At 36.8% G+C, this 13594-nt stretch overlaps 1 protein-coding gene across 1 annotated transcript in view; it reads right to left on the reverse strand.

Annotated features, from left to right (window-relative positions):
- The window catches only part of CTNNA3 (catenin (cadherin-associated protein), alpha 3), a 1923005-nt gene extending 1917220 nt beyond the window's left edge, over positions 1-5785 (reverse strand). The window contains exon 1 of the mRNA XM_010852149.1: positions 5616-5785. The gene's annotated coding sequence lies outside the window, so the exon portion shown is untranslated. The remainder of the gene's footprint in view (positions 1-5615) is intronic.
- Between the last annotated feature and the right edge of the window lie 7809 nt (positions 5786-13594).

Here is a 13594-nt window from a genome sequence, read left to right on the forward strand (position 1 = left end):
TCCTGACCTGCATATAAATTTCTCAAGAGGCAGATCAGGTGGTCTGGTATTCCCATCTCTTTCAGAATTTTCCACAGTTTATTGTGATCCACACAGTCAAAGGCTTTGGCATAGTCAATAAAGCAGAAATAGATGTTTTTCTGGAACTCTCTTGCTTTTTCGATGATCCAGCGGATGTTGGCAATTTGATCTCTGGTTCCTCTGCCTTTTCTAAAACCAGCTTGAACATCAGGAAGTTCACAGTTCACATATTGCTGAAGCCTAGCTTGGAGAATTTTAAGCATTATGGAGAATTTAAGCATTTAAGAATTTAAGCATATTGGAGAATTTAAGCATTATATAAAAGAAATTTAAGCATTTAATCATTATGGCATAGCAACATAAAAAAATATATATGAAAAATAATAAACATATTCATCAATATAGAATGAGCTAAATATATTATGCTACATCCATATGAAACTGTACAACTCAGATGGAACTTGAACCACGTGCCAGGACTCTAACCCAACCTAAATCCAAATAAGGACTTGAACCCACAGTCTTTAACTAAAATTATATATCTGGTCTCAGTATATAAGGAAGTTCAGGTTTGGGACTCCCCTGATGGGCCAGTGGTTAAGGATCCTCCTTCTAGTGAAATAAAGATTAGTCTGTGCACCCAACAAGAAGCCCTGATGAGGCAACAAAGACTCAGTGCAGCCAAAAGTTTGTTAAATAAAATAAATTTAAAAATGAAGCTCATATTCTTTACGTCTCATTGCAGAAAGAATTCAGTAAGAGACAAAGTGATAAGTAAGAAGTGAATTTATTTAGAGATGCATGTTCCATAGACAGAATGCAGTCCATCTCAAAAGGCAAGAATGGCTTTGGGAGAAATAACTCCACAGACAGAGTGTGGGCCATCTCAGAAGCCGAGAGGCCCCAAAATATGGGGTAGTTAGCTTTTATGGGTTGGGTAATCTCATAGGCTAATGAGTCAGTGAATTATTTCAACTATAATATTCAGGGAAAGAGTGGGGATTTCCAGGAAATGGGCCACCATTCACTTTTTTACTTTTATGGTGAGCCTCAGAACTGTCATAGTGTTTGTGGGTGTGTCATTTAGCATGCTAATGTATGACAATGAGCATATAATGAAGTTCAAGGTCCACTGGGAACCAAATCTTCCACTATCTTGGACTAGTTGGTTTTAACCAATTCATGTCGTGTCCCATGGCTATGTCATTCTTTTAAAGGTTGTGACTTGCCCCCTTCTCTCCTGTTTCACATATAGTAGTAAAACACTATGAAGAAATTGAAAAAAAATGAGGTAGGTCTACATGAATTGCTATGCATATATCTTAACTAAATGTAACTATCCTAATTTAGGGAAAGCAGGGGGGACACAAGATGCAGATAACTACGTATAGCATAAAGCCTTTATTTCTTGACCTAAATCAGGGTTCTGTAAGTTAGCAAGAGCAGAATACATGGATATTGCATAGGCAACCAAAAATGCATATCATTGATTATTTGATTCTTAAAACTAGGATTCCTTTGTTAACCTATATTGGAAAGGGAACTGCTGATTCTAACAGAAAAGCTAATTAATCCTGCAAATTTCCATGGAAACGTAATCTATGAGCTCCAGCCCTGGACTAAGAAAGACCCTGGTACTTCTGGAGAACCACAGAGAGGTAGGTTTTATTTCTCACTCTCCCTTCATCTTCATCCCTATCCGTAAAAACACAAACACTAGAAAGGAAACACCACAAGGGCAGGGCTTTAATTTGGTTCACTAGTATCTATCCCCAGCACTAAGAGTATTATCTGGTTCACAAGTCATCTAGAAAGAGCAAATAATTCCAAGGCCAATGTTGGAGTAGAGCCAAAGTAGCCCTTTGAGGAATCCTGCTTCTCTGTTATTCTGTTTTCTCAATGAGCTAACCCAAGGCCTCTTTGCATTGATACTACCTCCAGAAGATTCATCAGCTGAGACCTGGTAATTCATTCATTATCTAGTTAATCATACTAGATATTATTCATTCTAGTTATTCATTTATAATCTCGTTATTCATGTATTATCTAGTACAACTCCAACCCAATTCTCTATTCCATATGCATATAAACAAAGAAGATAAATGCTTGTATAGGCTCCTTTCATGAACCAGTTTCATGACTGAGAACTGCTGATCACGTTTTGAATGGTGCTAATATAAAATATGGGCTAAAGTCTTCAAGTTCCAATACTTAAAGGTTTTTGTACTAAACATTGCCTTCTCCATCAAATGTTTTTCACCATTAATGGAGGGACCTGAAGCAGCACAAGCATGCCAGTTAGGATATTGAAAAGCAGGAAAAAGAAGCAAGGGAGTTGGGGCGGGGGGGCGGGGGGGTCCCAAATAAATTTGACCTAATTTACTATTTGCACATAGGAAATTAGTCACTTCTCAGATCCTGGAAGTTAGTGATTAAATTGGTAGCAGATTACTGGCTGTGTACCAGACAGCAATAATATAGTTAAAAATAGTAATTAAGCATGTGAAAATCAGGTGCAACAGCTAACAGTCATGTTCATTTTCAAAAATTCTATAGTCTCAATTATCTGTCACTTTCCATTAGGTTTGCAATTTGGCAAAACTCTGGACTTCCACCCAAAGTTCCACAATATCATGTCACTTAAAATCCAGTATCGAAACAAGATTTAGAAAATCATTCTTTTTGAGTCTCTAAAGTAACATTCCCATGAGCCAATGATCCATAAATAAACACTATTTTTAAGTCTTCATTACGAAGCACATAGTTTCTCTTCAGGCAAGATTGGGCTGCCAACTTCTCTACTTAAGTCTTAATCCCTCCTATATCAAAGAAAAAATAGAAACATGCTAGCAGAAGTTCAGAGTGAACAAAGAATGGAACTCCCATCCCTCCATAGCTATGATTTTTCTCTAAATACCACTGAAAAAATAAAATTCTACAATTAAAACAAGGTGATGCAGGCAAAATATATTCTTTAAATATTCACAACCCTATACCTTACCTCCCACCAAATACTGATACCTCTACTCTCTCCATTTTGACTTCTCTGTACCAGCCACTACCTCTGAAAATCAAATCGTTTTATTTATTAGCAATTTCTTGGCTTTTTACTTCAATATATTCTATTTATATAACCATAATTCCCAAATTCAACACCAATAACAGAATTAAAATTTCATATCTTCCCTAATTCCCACCCTACTCATGCCATACTCCATTCTCATGTTTCCATAAGCAGAAAATCTGAAAACTGAAACTCTGTTTTAACATGCACCTTCTATACTTTTTCTTTACACTTTGCTGCCTAGATTTCCTCCAAATAATTCTAATTTCCACAGACTTCTATTATAAAATATTTGTTCTTCCTAATTCTATTTCTTTGTCACAGATCATAAAATTCATATAAATATGAACAACATATAGATAATCCTCTACAAAAGTTATTTATAAATTCTGTTGTTTTAAAGTCCAAAATAATGTAAGTAGTCAATAATACTGTCTATTGGTTTCGGGCAGAGATGAAGAATTTTCAACATGTAGCTTTGTTGATACTTGTGAAAGTCCATAAGGAGAAATTTTGTAACTAGAGAAGATCCTTCCAAATACTAAATATATTGCTATCTCTGTGCCTAATAACTATGTTTTGCATCTCACAGACACTCAATAAATATTTCATTTGGTAGATAAAGAATTATACAAAACCTTAAAAGAAAACCAGTAAAAGCCATCTTCTTAAAAAATCACAATCTTTGTCTTCAACTCTAATTTCCCTAATCTGACAAGTCTACACTTAAAAACAGAGCTTAGGGAAATTACCTTTAAAATAAACAAATACACAAACACACACACCATAGCACCTAGATGTTAAACAATGATTAATAAAATTATATCTATTCACTTGGAAGAATGTTAGCAATCTAAAATAACATCTATGTAGACTAGGTAATATTATATGGAAAATGTTTTGGTAAAGGTTAAATGAAAAGCAAGGTTCCAAATTTTATCCACAGTATTATTGCAATTCATTTTAAAGTTGTGCAGAGAAAAAAGACTAAAAGAAAATGTATCAATGAGATTACAGATAATTTTGTCTGTGCTTTTAAAATCCCTACAATGAACTCATATCACTTTTATAATGAAAATAAAAATAAATTTTACTATAACAATCCAAAATATTTCACTCAGTTAAGAAGAGAGACACAGACTGTGTATAGGACACAACAAATGGAAATAGTTGTATATAGGCTGTTGGCCAGAGAAGGCAATGGCACCCCACTCCAGTACTCTTGCCTGGATCCCATGGATGGAGGAGCCTGGTAGGCTGCAGTCCATGGGGTCGCTAAGAGTCAGACACGACTGAGCGACTTCACTTTCACTTTTCACTTTTCATGCATTGGAGAAGAAAATGGCAACCCACTCCAGTGTTCTTGCCTGGAGAATCCCAGGGATAGGGGAGCCTGTTGGGCTGCCGTCTATGGGGTCGCACAGAGTCGGACACGACTGAAGTGACTTAGCAGCAGCAGCATGCTGTTGGTATTTTGGGCTTCTCCATTTAACAAATTGTCCTATGCCACTACTAAGGTAATTTTTTTATGGTGGATAACAAAATTTTAATAGTTCATCCAAATATGCCATTTGAATTTGACTACTGATAATCTCTATCTCCAAACCACAATTGTTCTCAGTATGTTGACATTTTAGTCTGTCTAAAAAAACCTAGCCATAAACCCAGGACCAAGGCTAATTTGAAATCCTATTTTTCCCACGTGTGTGTTTTAAGCAAATCATTGGATCTCTTACATCATCAGATATGTTGCAACTGTCTTAGTGGTGCGTATCCATGACTCAAAACATGTACAGTTAATGAACTTCCTGATGCCTAACCTAAATTTCTTCTTGTTTCCGTTTGTACTTCTCTCCAGTTCTGTTTTCAGTGCAACTGAGAGCAATTGCTTGCAGTCACCCAGCCACTGTCAGATAATGACCTTCTCTTTACATGACTGATGACTATTTCCCATATTCATCTCATCCAGTGTGATTTTCATTTGATTATAAATGGCAGTAAAGATAGCACTGAGAGATTCCTCAATTTCCTAATATTATTGACAATTATAAAACAAGTATATAAGGCAAATATTAAATTCAAAAAGTAAGGCTTTTGCCACTATCTCATTTTAAAAATCTCCCATTACTGTGAACAAGTTTTGGGTTGAAAGTAAAATCCCTTCAAATATTTTGCCCCAACCCCATGCCAAGGCACATGCATCCAGTCCATATCTTATCTTTTCCTGCACTGGATCCCAATCGGCTTTTTATAGCCAGAAACTCTCTGAATGCAAAGCACGACCTTGGCTACTAGCTTCCCCTGGCACTAGTTTGAAAGTTATTTATAACTTTAAACTTCGCATGAAAGCCTATATTTCTCAACATGACTAGTCAAAACATTCCCGTTTTATATAGTAATGTAATGTTCTTTAATTCAGAAAGAAACCCCACACTTTAAACCTACAATATGTAACTAAGGCAGAGCAATTTCAACGCAGAAACAAGAATGCACTGAAGTCCAGCTCCTCTTTTTACAACTTGACTCTTACCTTTCTGTTGCTTCCTATAGAGTAAATGTGTTTAAAATTCGGCTCTTGTAGGAAATTTTCCAAAAAGAGTTTGGGGGAGAAAAAAAATAAGATTCCTTGGTTAGTCACAGAGTTGCAGAGTACCAAACTGAGAGGCAGTGACAGTGGGGCAGTCACTTCAGCTGAGCGTCATTCACCCAGGATGAGAAAGAAGGGGGAGGTTACAAACCAGGGTGGGTGGTATCTAATCCTGAACTGCTAGTCACTGACCTCACTGACAACTTGTTACTGAAAATACTTTGTTGAAAAAGGCCAGACACATACTTTACCCAGAGATCTACAAACATAGCTGTCAGGAAGCTCTAAATACGTAGGATCTGCATTTCTCTAGTACCTTTCTAAAACAAGGACCTCTCACATCTAATTAAAGCTGAATGCTGCAATTATTGAGAGTGAAAAATGATAAAGCAGGGATAATAGGAAAGTCCAGGAAATTCACACATCAAAAATCAATTATGTAAAATTCAATGTCTTCAGTACCGTAGAATTCTATGTCACATCTGAGATAGTTTTTCCTCTGAAATCTTACCAAGCATCATGCTCTGTGCTTCTAGGGTTAGACCCATGTAATTATTAGTAAAGAATGTAAGTGAAGACTTACCTAAAGCTCCATAGGTGAAACCATTATTAAAATCACCAAAAAAAAAAAAAAAAAAACCTCTTTTCCAACAAAATTTCTTTTTCCTACAGCTATTCTTTTATATATTTCCTCTTTCCCTTTCTAATCTCCTCACTATCAACATCTTAACATTCACCGGAACAATCTTCCATACCTCTGCTTTATGCTTTATCACTTCATCTATTCCTTGACACCCCACGTGAACTTGTACCATATTCTTTTAGGCATTAACACTTTTGTGACATTCTTCCAAAGTCATAAAAGTAGTGACTGTAGTAGTAGGTGGTCACTACCCCTAAAATAGAACTATTCGTTTGAGTTTTGGCATTCCTGTTCTTAAAAGGCTGAATTCAAAAAAATTTTTTATTAAGGTTTCTTTTTTTTTTTTTTTTTACAATATTGTATTGGTTTTGCCATACATCAACATGAATCCGCGACGGGCATTTATTTATTAGCTCTATAGGCACTCTTAGAACAAATATTAGGGAGCTAAGAGGAAAAGGCAAGGTCTGCAAATTGTCAGAGAGAATCAATTATGAAAGAGGTCTCATTTATATGATTTCTAGGAAAATCTGTGAAATAACTATTTTTATGTAGCTTCCTTTAAAATGTGCATACACTTGACATTACATTTCTCTAACGATTCTTAGTTGCTAACATACTGTCTTCCCCAGATTTTTTTTTAAGCAGCTTTTTCCCCCTGGAGAATCTAGGAGCAGCCTCTTTTCACAGTGAAAACAAAAGGTAAGTTTTATGTCTCTCAATCCATCTTTTCTTGAATAAAGAAATCACTTTTCACTTGCAAAATAGAAGTTTTTGTTTTAGAGCTTTAATAATGAATGTTTTCTAAACACAGACTGTTGAATTGAGCCCAAGATTAGATACCCAAATTCTCTTATAAGCCAGCCTGCTCCTACTTTAAAGCCACAGATAAGTTACTTACCTGCTCTGTACCTCTCCTTTCCATCTGCAAAATAGAGATGAAAACCCCTATTCTTTCTATCTACTTTTCAGGGGATATGTGATTTTACATGGATCAAATCTGAAGTGCTTCAAATTACAATGAGCTCCTCAGAGAGGCAATACAGATGCAATTATATTACTTGGTATAATAAAAGCAATTAAATAGTATAAATAGTGAAATATAATTTTAAAGAGCTCTATAAAGTTGTGTGTTTTTTTATTCCCTCTTAAAAATGTCTGCAGCCTCCAAGACAGGTTTCAGCTGAAGTATTTCCCACTATAGCCACAAGAGGTCCTCCTCCTAGCAATTCAAATCACGTCGGATTTGATGAGCAGAGGCCCCACAGTCTATATTTATATCAGTTGGGTGACAGAAAATACAGATCACCTATGTCAGATTTCCATAGCAAACTATAGGGTAGCAAACAAAACCGGAAAAATCTGGCTTTCTCTGGGTGATCACTGAAGCATGCTGAACACTAAATAGTTCCTGTAAACTACACAGCCACTGCATTTTGTGCCCTGGCCCCCTTCCAGATTTTCACAGTAATTCCATCTTGTCACCTTGCCCAGTCTTGTTCAGTATTTATTATCCTTCCCTATTTACTTGTTTTCTTTCTTTATACTTTTAAAACTTCAAAATTTTGGCTCACATTCTTCCTGCAAGCAAACAAAGGTTAAGGATAGGGGAGCTAGATAAAAAGGGAAAAAAGAATAAATCAGAGCCATCATAGAAATCCTTCTGAGGTAATCAAGGGTATCTTTGGCTCTAGGCATCAGGGCTGGCCCCAGACAAACTCACTCAACCGCATGTACTGAGGAGCCCCTTGACGCAGAGCCCTGTGTTAGGGGCCAGTTATATTAGAGGAACAGAAGGGAGGCCTCCAAAAAGAAAACACCTCAATCTCTATCAGCAGTCCCTCCTGGGAAATCAGCCTTTCAGGGTATAATCAGTATTTTAATCAGAATGGAATACAGTTTCTTCTTTACATTAAAATCCCTTAAAAAATGGAAGTAGCTTTTGCATGAACCATGAGTCCATTTTATTCTATATATGACACCTTAAAATATTGGCTTTCAGATTGAGACCTAAAAATATGTAATTTTCTGAACAGCTATGACACTTTTTTTTTCCTAATTCCTGTTTTATTGACTAAGGAGAGGCACCTAGATGGAGTTTAAACACAAGATGGAAGTTGGAATGTCCCACCCAAAATCCTCTTTCTCATTCCAGCATTCCAAATAGCCTCTGTGTTGTTCACCTCACCTCGCCTCTGTCACACCTTTTTAAGATGATATTTGAAGTAAAGAATACTTTCAGTTTGTGATAATTAAAGATATTTTATTCCAAAAATATGTGATAAATAGTTCTGGGACTTTGTTGGGTGTTTTAGATGAATCTGCTCCTATTTCAACATTTGTATACTGTAGCAAAAAGATGTTTACCCCACTCTCTCTTTCTACCCACCTTGTTATTAGCTATTAACCAACTCTCCTGCCTCATTCACAAAAACAAGCCATCTTGGAAGACAGCCCCTACCTTCTCATCATCAAATCTACAAATCTACCCACTCGAGTCCTGCCTTCTCTCTTATTACAATTCAAGCTGTACTCTTCCTCCAACCAAAGGTTAATCTCTCCTCTTCTGCTCTGGATCCCTTCTTCTCCTACCTTTGCTAGGACTCTGCTCTTTCATTGTTATCTCATGTACTTCATTATAATCCCTTCTCTACTTGTCTTGGCAGAAAGTCAGGCCACTATCTTTAATTTTAAAACATCGAACAAACATCAGCTTCACCTTACAGATCTCTGCAGCTGCTCCTCCCAAGTTCTCTGCTGCCTTCATCACAACACGTCCCCGAGTTGCTTGCCATATACCTGTGTTTTCACTTCTCATTTATTCTACAGACCCATTCCATGTGACTTCTGTCACCTTCAATGCCATAAGGACCATTTTAAAGTCTATCCACAACCTCCATGTGGCCAAATCCATAAGTCACCTCAGGGATTACATTATCCAATCTGACCGTTTTAAAAATGAGATCTGTAATAGGATGCTGAGTGGAATTTTTCTTATTGCTCAGAATTGGCAACTAAGGCTCAAAATGAAAGAAAAAGAAGCCTTCTGTGTACACCACATGCTAAGGGATTTTCTGTATCTGAGGACAGACATCTCACTCTGGGGCTTACTGAAAATCAGTTAAGAAAAGCATTTTATGCTTCCCTCTCAGCCCCAATAGAGGAAAAGTTGGGGGACTTGAAAAATTAGAGGAATTAGGCCAACTACTCATCTCCTCTAGAAAATATCAGAGCAGGAGAAGTGGTGGAAAAGTCCATCTTGCCCCTTCCTCCTTTCAGGTCTCTCAAGAGGACATCTGGTCAGTGCTGGAGGAAAGGGAGGAGATGAGATTTAAATTGGAAGATGAAAGTTTCAAACTGGACTAAGCAGGCCTTAAAGCACTGAAAATGGCAGGAAAATTATGGAACCCACCAATGTGTCATTAAGGAATGAGAAAGGGAGGTGTAGCAGAGCAAAGTGAAATTCAAGAATTGAGCTAACTGATTCATTCAACAGTCACACCTTCACAGGCTAACAATTCTCAAACTTGTATCCCCAACCCAGACCTCTCGCATGAACCCAGAGGCATATATCCAACTGCTATTTCCATTTGGATAGCAAACATACATTTCAAACTCATTCTGTACCCAAAAAAGAGTTCTTGATTTTTCCTTTCAAACCTATCTCATTTATGGTGATTATAACAGAAATATCAAATCAATATGTTGTGCACCTGGAACTAACATAGCATTGTAGGTCAATTATATCTCAATTTTAAAATTATAATTTAAAAAAATTAAGGGATAGAGAGGTGTAAAAACCCTATTTCTATCTTTCATACTCTAGTAATCGGCACCATCACTTAATTGCTTAGGCCAAAATCCTGCAGTCATCTTTCATTCAGTCTTTTCCTTTACAACCATCAAGAATTTCCATAAATCCTATTTCCAAAAGTTATCTTGAATACATCCACCTGTCTCTGTCTCCCCTACCCCAAGTATTCTGAGGCATTTGCAATCCATTTTCTACATAGCATCTAAATGATATTTCATAAGACAGTTTAGTTCATGTTATTCTCCTGCATAAAATTATCCAATGGCTTCCTATTATCCATAGCACAAAAGGAAAATTGTTTACCAAATCTACAAGGCCCTTCATGATCTGGCTCCTGTCAACCTCTCCCACTGGACTCACAGCACTGTTTCCCCTAGTTCACTGACTTCAATTACACTTTCTGTTCAGAAAACATCCAAGCGTATTCCTTTAGGGCCATTGCACTTGCTATTCTTTTGCCTGAAATCATTTTCTCCCAGCTATTTACATGCCTGCCTCATTCTCATCTTTGATATAATCCCTCAGAGAGGTATTACCTGATTACTTTATCTCACTGCCCCTAGTCACTTATCACAACCTTGCATATTTATTTATATGTTTACTTTTTCTGTTTTCACCACTGGAATAAAAGCCAGGGGCAATGGCAATGTCCTTAACAGCATGGCATATGAAAATTAACTATACAAGATAAAGTATCAATAGCTATTGGCTTTCAAATGAAGAAGAAATAGCTCTAGAAGGAGGAGGCAACCAAGAAAATTTCCTGTTATATTTGCCTTGATACAGAAATGAAAGATGTCAGCATCATGATAAAATGATATGCTATTAATTTTATTTCTCAAATATCCTTCAAACCCATTGCTTCTCCATGTTTACAGCTATTACCTGATACAAACTATAGTTGTCCTGCTTGCTGTCTTTATATACTTACCACTTAATTTCTCCCTCTCCCTCTGTTTCACTTTGTGTAAACCCAAATATGGTATTTAGATGCTAGTCAGAATATGTGGATGCTAAAACTTTAAATCTTGATTTAACTATTTCTGAACTACTAAAACTGACACATTAACTTCACTGCCTTGGTGAAAACAGAAGGGCTAAAATGAATGTTCTGATTAATTTTCTCAGAGTGCATGCCTCAACTCTGACAGCTCATCTTGCTGTTAGTCAATAACCTTAACGAGCACAGTAATTACAGTCAATCATGTCTGCTTTAGTTCATTGATTACTTTGTTACTTCTTTTACAACTTGTTAATGAAAATTCCCAGCACAGACATCCTGGGTGACATTTCTTTTATTAATTAACTACCCTATCAGTCCCTTGACTATATTATAACACCAAAGCATCTTGTATTGATAGTTCTAGAAACAACTTGCTCTTGCAGCTTTGAAAAAAATCAAAATCATTTTCATGGCCATGGGATTCTGAGCATAGCCACAGTTACTGTCATAATTATGATGTGCTGTCTTTTCTTTTTCCTGCCTCTTTCTATAAACTTTAGTTAAAATGCTCTCCTATAGAAAATTAAGGAAAGGGTCTATTTCTTGAATTAGATGGAATATCAACCTGGAAAACAAAAGCAAAAGCAGCAGTGCAGCAGCATGGCAAGGCATCTGAAACAGGAAAACATGATGGACATCTTCCTAAACACAGCTGAGAGAGCTCTGGGCATGACTCAAAAGTAACCCAGAAACACATTCAGAGGCTGATTTCTGGCACTAAGGCAGTAGGAATTTAAGCTACTGCAATCTAGGTACCTAAAATAATATGAGACTTCATTTTATAATACAGGTGTTGAAATAGAAATTTTAACAACATAAAGTTTTCAAGTAAATAGTAACTTTTTAATCATTTTAACTATGTAGTAAATGGTATACAGTTCATATTACATTTTAGGCAGGCTCTATTTCAATTTTAGCAGTGAGCAAATACAAGAGAAAGAACCAAGCAACAATAAAGAGCTGAGCCCAATCGAAGTAGCTTCGTGGCCTAATGAAATACAGTTAACTTGTATTTAGTTAGGACCAGTTACAATATACAATATCTAAGAACCAACAATCTAGAGAGTGGGGAACTGCAGCAGGAGTCTCCACCCAGCAATGTCACTCTATGTTAGGTAGTGGTAATGCCTTATTTCAGGTGGTTCAACAAAAAACACCCAACCTGAGGCATAAGTTAGAGCCACAGTCAAGCACTCTGGGCAGAAACCCAGTCACCTAGATTAAATGAACATGGTGGAAAGTTAGATGGAAGGCTATGATTCAATGGACACAAAATTGCTCAGGCTTCACACAGGCACACCAGATATGGGACTAAAATTCTGGCTTCTAGCTACAGGGTAGATTCATCTGGAAATAGGACCTGATTAAGGCTGTAGATTGCAAACATTACAATCTATACAGGTAAAAAAGTTTGGGGTAGGCATTCTTCACATAATATAGGTTTAGCTCTTCTCAAGTAATCAGTGCAAATACTTATCATGTCCTGAGCTGTAAGAACCCTTTTCATATACATATTCTTAGGAATAGGTATCTTTTTGCCTATAGTCAGCTGAATAAGAAGAACCTTTACTATATGGCACCTAGATGTGAATGATCCTTGTTTGGGTGGGCTACTCCTTTCAGTAATACAAACATAAGAGTCTAATGTTTTATTTTCAGAATTCAGATTGTCAAATACAGGAATATTAACACTTACCATGTGCAAACTAGGAATTTATGTCTCAGAAATTATGCAAAAAAACTAATTTTAAGTATTCATTAGATAAATGAATGTATTTGCTCATGTACATTCAGTGTTTATGAACTTGATCAAAATCCTTTCTATGGGTTTATTACGACACAGAAACACTGTATAACCCAGAGTTTTACTTGAGGAAAAGGAAAGAGAAGAGAGAAAATAACTACATTCTCTCCCAACATTTTTTCAGTACTCTGATAAGAAATTTAATCTCATGATCCTAAATAGTAGCTTCACTGTGAATAAATGTTTAATCCACCTTTTAAAACATTATAAATCAAATATCAGCTATATGAGAAACTTCTGGTTAGCCTCACCCCTGATTCCCATCACACCTCTGGAAGATAGTTACTGGCAGGCCATAACACCCTCACATTGTCAGTGTCACACCTCACATCTCTCACTGTCTGCAGTGGGGCTTCTCCAATACCAGAGAGGACAGGGGGAACCCACTCAGTATGTGCATATCCATAGAAGTTCCCAGGACTGAGTGTCCAGGATTAAGACACAACCAGTGAGGGTGAAGAACCGCTCCCTCCAGTTGACTCCCATGTAGAGAATTCTAAGGGGCATGTTACACAATCCTCAGAAGGTTGTGGATTGTATCAAGTCACAGTTGGACTCAGTAGTGACTCTGACAATGCAAGTTTATAAGATTTTTTTCTCTTTTCCTCATCCTGCCCAGTCTCTCATCCCTGCTCCCTGGTGCTACCACCTAAATAAA

This window comes from Bison bison, unplaced genomic scaffold, assembly GCF_000754665.1.
Source record: "Bison bison bison isolate TAMUID 2011002044 unplaced genomic scaffold, Bison_UMD1.0 scf7180017864309, whole genome shotgun sequence".
Lineage (NCBI taxonomy): Eukaryota > Metazoa > Chordata > Mammalia > Artiodactyla > Bovidae > Bison > Bison bison.